Here is a 7,987-nt window from a genome sequence, read left to right as displayed (position 1 = left end):
AAAATAAATAAGAAATATCTACATAATAAATAAAGGACTAATATGAAAGAAAAGTCAAAATTAAGGCCAAATTAGAAAAGAAATTTCACGTGAAAGTCGAATTATGGATCAAAATGAAGCTCTAAAACAATAAGGGGGACGAAAAGTCAAAACAATACGCGGGTCTGCGTGACACTGATCAGGTCTTGACGGTCTAACGGGCCGAGTATTTAACTTAAAAAAATTAATAACTTCATTTGCTCTCTCATTTACACGAGAGCCTCTCATGTTCTCCCATTTCTCTCCGCCTTGTTCTTCATAAACGAAGAACACATGCGACATTTTCCAGAAACCGGTTGTTGACCTTCTCGCGCCGCCTCGCCACAGCTGTTGAACGGCGACGGCTGCCGTTCATCGACGGCAAAACCCGATTTTTTTTTTTGTTTTCCAAAGCTTTTTAAATTTAGTTTTCAAAAATCAAAATATTTTTTTATAAAAAATGAGCCTCGGGGGCTAGATCTACAAAAGAAGATCCCGACCAAGGCCCTCTGTTCATCGGCTAAAAACACTCTCTTTGGGTTTCTTTCGAACCAAAGCACAACAAAGACACAAGACAAGAAAGAACAACATGAAAAGGTATGAACTTTACCTTTCTTTTCGAAATATTTGCAAGAAACCTTCGAAATGACTATGAATGTTTGGTTGTGATTTGCTTGTAATTTTGCTTGTATTCAGTATGAAAATCTGTAGTTACAAATGGATGATTACATGTGTTATATATAAAACGAAAAAAAATCCTATTTTTAGTATCCTATTTGAACTATGATTCTAATGCTAGTTGGTTTGTTGATGTGTTGGTGATGACCGAGATCTCTGCGCCGGATAATACGGGTTGTTGGGCGAGACGTACGTCTGTGGGAACTTCCAAATGGGGGAAAATGGCGCTGGAACGAGGCGTGGAGCTAGGGTTCTGGAAACTTGCTACTCACGTGGGATTTGGGTCTTGCTAGGCCACGTGCGACGGGCTATTTTATTTGATATATCGGGCCTGCACAAATGTAAAGAATAAAATTAATAATATTATATATATATATATATATGTATAATTATACGATATGATTATATAATATAATAATATTAATAAAAGATGGAATTGAGTGTCTTCAGATACCTTAATCTTGGTATCGATACTTCCCTTACAGTATCGGTACCCTAACAATCAGTACCGATACTGATCCTTAATTTTCAATTGTTTAAGCCTTGAAGTATCGGTACTGTTCTTGTAGTACCTATACTCGTGCCCAGATTTCCAATTCTTCCACTTCAAATTTTAACCCAAAAATCATCTAAACCTTTTACTTTTAACTCTAATCATCTCTTCAAACCCACTCATACTCATACTAATCACTTATCTTCATTAATCCCCTTATAACATCCAAATTTCTAAATAATATCCTTGAAACTAAAATCATATCATTTTATCAAACATGTTATTATTTAGTTCTAACACCTCGAAACTCTTAGCTAGGACTTTGAAAAATTAATTCTACCTTTAGAATTCATTAATCAACCAAATTACAAATTTTCACCTCAAAACCCATATTATTGATTCCCTGGTAAATCCTTATTAACTTAGTTTTTCTTCATTTTCAAGCTTACTTAATCTTCTATATCTCTTATATCATCGATATAAACCCATAATTAAATAAAATCAACAACTTAAAAGAAACACACCTTACTCCCAAGAAGGCACGAACCAAGAGAAGAAGAAGAAGAAAATGAACTAAGTATCCAGAATTTTCCCTTCCTTATCCAATTAATATCTTAATATAAAATGGATATAAAATCCATATACTGAAAAAGACTATCTTGCCCTTCTTCTCTTCCTTCTTTACAATTAACTCCTAACACAAAATATCCAACCATTAGTCCTTGAACTTATCACTTATTCCAATTACACTACTAAATTTTAAATTCCTTACATTTTAATCATTGACCCGATGTTTGGGGTATTACAATTCTCCCACTAAATAAAATTCGCCCTCGAATTTTTCACTGAACAAAGAGATAAGGAACCTATCGTTTCATGTCCTCTTCACGTTCCCATGTTGCCTCTTCTACTTTATGATTTCTCCATAACACTTTAACCAATGGAATCCTCTTACTCAGTTGCTTAACTTCCTGAGCCAAAATTTGTACTGGTTCTTCCTCATAGGTCAAATCATCTTGAACTTCTATTTTATCGGATGCTATGATATACGAAGGATCCGATCTATATCTCCGGAGCATAGTGAAAGACATTATAAATCTTCTCTAGTTCTGGAGGCAAAACCAACTGATATGCTACAGGTCTAATCCGCTTTAAAACTTCATAAGGTCCTATAAATTTAGGACTCAGCTTTCCTTTAGGCCCAAAACAAAGTACTTTCCTCCAAGGTGACAATTTGAGAAAAACTTTTTCGCCTTCTTCAAATTTGATTTCCTTTCTCTTCAAATCCGAATATGAATTTTGCCTATCGGGTGCCACTTTAAGGTTATGTTGGATCACTTGAACCTTTTCTTCCACTTCTTTTAACAAATCAAGACCATAAACCTCTCTATCTTTTAATTCATACCAATTAAGAGGCATTCTACACCTCCTTCCATATAACGCTTCATACGGTGCCACCTTAATACTTGCTTGATAACTATTATTATATGTAAACTCCGCAAGCGGTAAATAATTTTCCCATGATCCATGAAAATCAATTGCACATGCTCTTAACATATCCTCTAGCACTTGAATTGTCTGTTTGGATTGACCATTAGTTTGAGGATGAAAAGCAGTACTAAAATTCAGTCGAGTACCCAAAGCTCCATGCAAAGATTTCCAGAATCTAGAAGTAAATCTTGGATCTCTATCAGATACTATTGAGGTTGGTACTCTATGTAATCGAACTATCTTTTTGAGGTATAAAGTCGCATACTTATCCATCGAATAATCTGCTCTGACTGGAAGAAAATGAGCGGTCTTAGTCAATCTATCTACAATAACTTAAACTGCATCTTTCTTGCTAGGTGTGAAAGGTAATACAGTTACAAAATCCATAGTAACTCTTTCCCATTTCAATTGAGGAATAGAAATCGGTTGTAAAAGTCCCGAAGGCACCTGATGCTCAGCTTTCACTTGTTGACAAGTAAGAGGTTTTGACACAAACTCCGTCACATTTCTTTTTATGCCTGGCCACCAAAAGCGCTCTTTCATATCTTGATACATATTGTTTCCCCCTGGATGCATAGTTAGTGGACTATAATTTGCTTCATAAAGTATATCTCGTCTTAAATCCTCATCATTGAGAATACAAACTCGATCTCTGTAATATAAACATCCATTTGATTTAACTTCAAAGTCCGAGCTTTCATCCTTCGGAATTTTCTTGAACCAAACTATACACTTATCATCCTTCTTATGTAAATCTTGTTTCCCCTGCAATAATAACGGACTTAACTTCAATTCAGCCAATAAAGCACTATTACTTTTCAACACCAATCGAGCATTTAAGGCACATAAAGTGGCAAAATTATTCCGACTCAGAGCATCCCCTACCACATTAGCTTTCCCGAGATAATAGTCTATGATTGCATCATAATCCTTAAGTAGCTCTATCCACCTTCTTTGTCTTAAGTTAAGCTCTTTTTGAGTCAACAAGTATTTTAGACTTTTATGATTAGTAAAGATGAAACATCGCTCACCATATAGATAGTTGCGCCAAATCTTCAGTGCAACTAACTCTAGATCATGAGTCGTATAATTCTTGTCATGAGGCTTAAGTTGTATGGAAGCATAAATAATCACCTTTCCATCTTGCATTAAAACACATCATAAACCATTTAGAGAAGCGTCACAATAAATGATAAATTCTTTGCCTGATTCTGGTTGCATTAGCACCGGAGACTCTATAAGAATCTTCTTTAAAGTTTCGAAACTCTTTTGAAATAGATCCTTCCATGCAAAAATCACATCTTTCCTTAACAGCTTGGTCAAAAGGGAGGAAATCATCGAAAAGTCCTTTACGAACCTTCGATAATATCCCGATAAACCCAAGAAACTTTGTACTTCTGAAACATTTCTCGGAACTTCCTAATCTAAGATAGCTTTTATTTTCAAGGGATATACCCGAATCCCATCTGTAGAAATCACATGTCCTAAGAAAGCCACTTTTGATAGCCAAAACTCACACTTAGAAAGCTTAGCATACAACTTCCTATCACGCAACTACTGAAGAATCACACGAATATAAGCCTTATGATCCTCCGCAAACTTTGAATATACTAGAATATCATCAATAAAAACTACCACGAACTGGTCGAGATAGGGTTGAAAAACTCTATTCATCAGATCCATAAATGTTGCAGGTGTGTTCGTCATCCCAAATGGTATTACTACAAATTCATAATGGACATATCGAGTCCTAAATGTCATTTTCGGAATATCATTATCTTGTATCTTCAATTGATGATAACCTGAGTGTAGATCGATTTTAGAAAACACCGTAGCTCTCTTAAGTTGATCAAATCAATCATCTATTCTAGGGAGAGGATACTTATTCTTGATGGTCACCTTGTTGAGTTGTCAATAATCAATACAGAGGCACATCGACTCATCATTCTTCTTTACGAATAATACCGAGGCACCCCACAGTGACACACTGGGTTTGATAAATCTTTGTTCAAAAGCTCTTGTAACTAAACTTTTAACTCCTTTAGTTCCTTTAGAGTCATCCTATAAGGGGTCATGGAAATAGGTGTTATTCTCAACATAATTTCAATGTGAAATTCTACCTCCCTATCTGGAGGTAACCCTGGTAATTCCTCCAGGAATACTTCTGCAAATTCTCAAACAATGTGAATATCTTCCAATTTTCTATCCTTAGCTCGAGCATCAATTACATTTGCAATAAAAGCTGGACATCCTTGCAACAACAGTTTCTTGGCTAACTTTACAGATATTACATCTGCTAAAGGATTGAATCTTTCACTAATTACTATCACTTCAAATCCCTCATGACTTGTCAAAATTACTGGCTTCAAACGGTAATCGACATTGGCATGATACTGATATAACCAGTTCATCCCAAAAATGATCTCAAACTCATCAAAGGGTAATTTCATTATATTAACAGGGAATTCAATTCCCTGAATCTTTATGGGACTCCCTTGACACAACTGATTTACCCAAACACTATGCCCCAATGGGTTAGACACTATCACATCATTGCTTATAGTTTCTAATGGAAGTTTCAGTTCTTTCACTAAATTACTACATATATAAGAATAGGTTGATCTTGGGTCAATTAAAACCAAAACAAGTTTATCACATAACTGAAAAGCACTTGTAATGATCTCCGGATCATCACGATCTTCACTAGTTTTGAGGTTGTATACCCGAGTAGTTAAACGAATTTCAGGTTGACTGGTCGATTCAGACTAATTCCTCCCTCTGCCTCGTCCTCTGCCTCTTTGAGATACAATAGTAGATCTCTCATATGATAAAATTTCTCTAGTCATTAATGGGCATTCCCAGATAAAATGTCATGTATCTCCACACCGGAAACATGCTCCATAAGCCACTTTACAAATGCCACTATGTTGTTTGCCATATGCTGACATTGACTTGTTCTTCCTGTTCCAGATTCTACCGATTGATTCTGTCTAGCTTTTCTCAGATTAGATCTTCTACTTGAGGATGTAGCTAACTCAGATCTTTCTTGGGGTCTAATACTCGAACCTTGGCTTTTCTTTGATTGCGACGCACTAGACGAGGCACCAGTTTTCTTATTCCATTGGGTCTTTTATTCCCCGAATCTTTCATTATGAGCTCGCTCCAAAGTTTTAACTATATTCACTACTTATTGAAACGTGGAAAGATTCAAAGCTAACATTAATTCTTTCAATCTAGGGCGTAACCCTTCCACAAAACAGTCACAAGAATCTTTTTCTGTGGGAACCAACTCAGAGGCAAATCGACTTAGCTTATTAAATTCACACTCGTGCTAATACATTGTACGATTCCCTTGTTTCAAGCCCATGAACTCTTGTTTCATCTGACGAATAAATTGATCCCCAATATACTTATTCTTGAACTCCACCAGGAAAAATGACCATGCCAACTGATCCCTTGAAGCTCTCATCGACACATTTGTCCACCATATCCGAGCTTGACCTCTTAGTAACAATACAACTCCATCTAACTTCTTCACTTCAGAACAGTGAAGGCTCTCCAACATGATCTTTATACCATTCAACCAAAGGTCTACCACCCCAGGACCTACATCAGCTTCACCTTTAAATTTTGATGCTCCTAATCCTTTCATTTTCTTTGCCACATTTATCTTAGGAGATGAAGAAGCAAGAGGATGGAAATGCGTCAGAATAGCATCCAACGTTCTGAAAAACACTCTCTGATCTTGCACAGGGATCCCTTGAGACGCTTGTTCTTCACCTGGCCTAACTAGGGCAGACAAACTACTACTTCCTTCATGACCTTCTCCCACTTCACTTCAGGAGCCATTAAAATTTAACATCTATTAAGAGGGAATTACTGCAATAAAATTTTCGTTTGAACAGTAAAACGATTTTATAAAGGATAAAGGGTTAAACTTTTAAATTTAACCACAAAAGTATAATTCATCATTTGCAAAGGAACTTGATCAGAGCATTTTCATTTAAAGCAGGGATACATGCCAACAAAATGAACAAAACATAATAACTTATTATCTGAAATGATTTTGATATGATATTCCTGCTTATGATGTCCTCTCCTACTCTTCACTCTTCAAATCTTTTTGAACCTACGTGTGAAACAATCCACACGCTAAGTCTTTGACTTAGTGAGGCAATAAGTAGCATAAAACATTTAAAAACATCTTTTCCAATTAATATATAAAACCTTTCCTAATTGAATGAAATTTTGTTTCTAAAACTTCAATAACTCATTTCTTTATTCAGCTTATAACTTTATTCACTTAGCCCAAAGTATAACACTGAGAATTTAGGATATCTGAGTACATTGAGGTTGTGCACAATTGCTGTCACCACAGCTCATATAAGTTGCACCGAAGTGCCACGTAGAATTTGTCCCGAAGGATCGCTTAGAATTTGTCCATAAAGACCACGTAGAAGTATCCCAAATGATCACATAGATTATCCCGAAGGACCGCGTGGAACCCTCAACTCTTGGCATGCCAACTATACCCCTTATTCTCACATATACACTTTGGGCTTTAACTTATAATTATTTTAAATTTCACCATTTAAAGTGTATCTTATTTGCATATCTATAGCATTCTCGTAGATCATTTACACATAGGCATTTCGCATTCACATGTCATATGTTCATATTCAAAACAATTAACCATAAAACTTACTTTATCATATAATTGAATGAACACCATAAAATATTGCATTAAAGAATTGAAAATAGTTTTCGATCGAAAACTTTGAAGTTGGCTTATTGGAAGTTGTCCTCAAATCCAATATAAAACAATTTGATTGCACTCACATTTGCTTCACTAAGATCCTTTACTCTTATGTTCGAAACTTGTAATATTGAGTTGTCTAAATATTGATTTTGATCACAGTCTACACAAAACAATCAAAAATAAATATCGAATCACTTATCCTTAATCATAAAAACTGAATCGACAAGAAACACTAAATCTTTCATTTCATACTTAGTATATCGGTACTCCCTCAACTGTATCAATACTTCCCTTGGTTGGTATCGATACCTCCCTTTTGTACTGATACCATTTTTACATACTGTAATTTCGTCTTCAAAATGGTATCGATACTTCCCTTACAGTATCGGTACCCTAACAATTAGTACTGATTCTGATCCTTAATTTTCAATTGTTTAAGCCTTCAAATATCGGTACTTCTCTTGTAGTATCGATACTTGTACCCAGATTTCTAATTCTTCCACTTCGAATTTTAACCCACAAATCATCTAAACCTTTTACTTTTAACT

Source organism: Hibiscus syriacus, unplaced genomic scaffold (assembly GCF_006381635.1).
Source record: "Hibiscus syriacus cultivar Baekdansim isolate YM2019G1 unplaced genomic scaffold, ASM638163v2 tig00111213_pilon, whole genome shotgun sequence".
Lineage (NCBI taxonomy): Eukaryota > Viridiplantae > Streptophyta > Magnoliopsida > Malvales > Malvaceae > Hibiscus > Hibiscus syriacus.
This window is presented reverse-complemented; position numbering follows the sequence as displayed.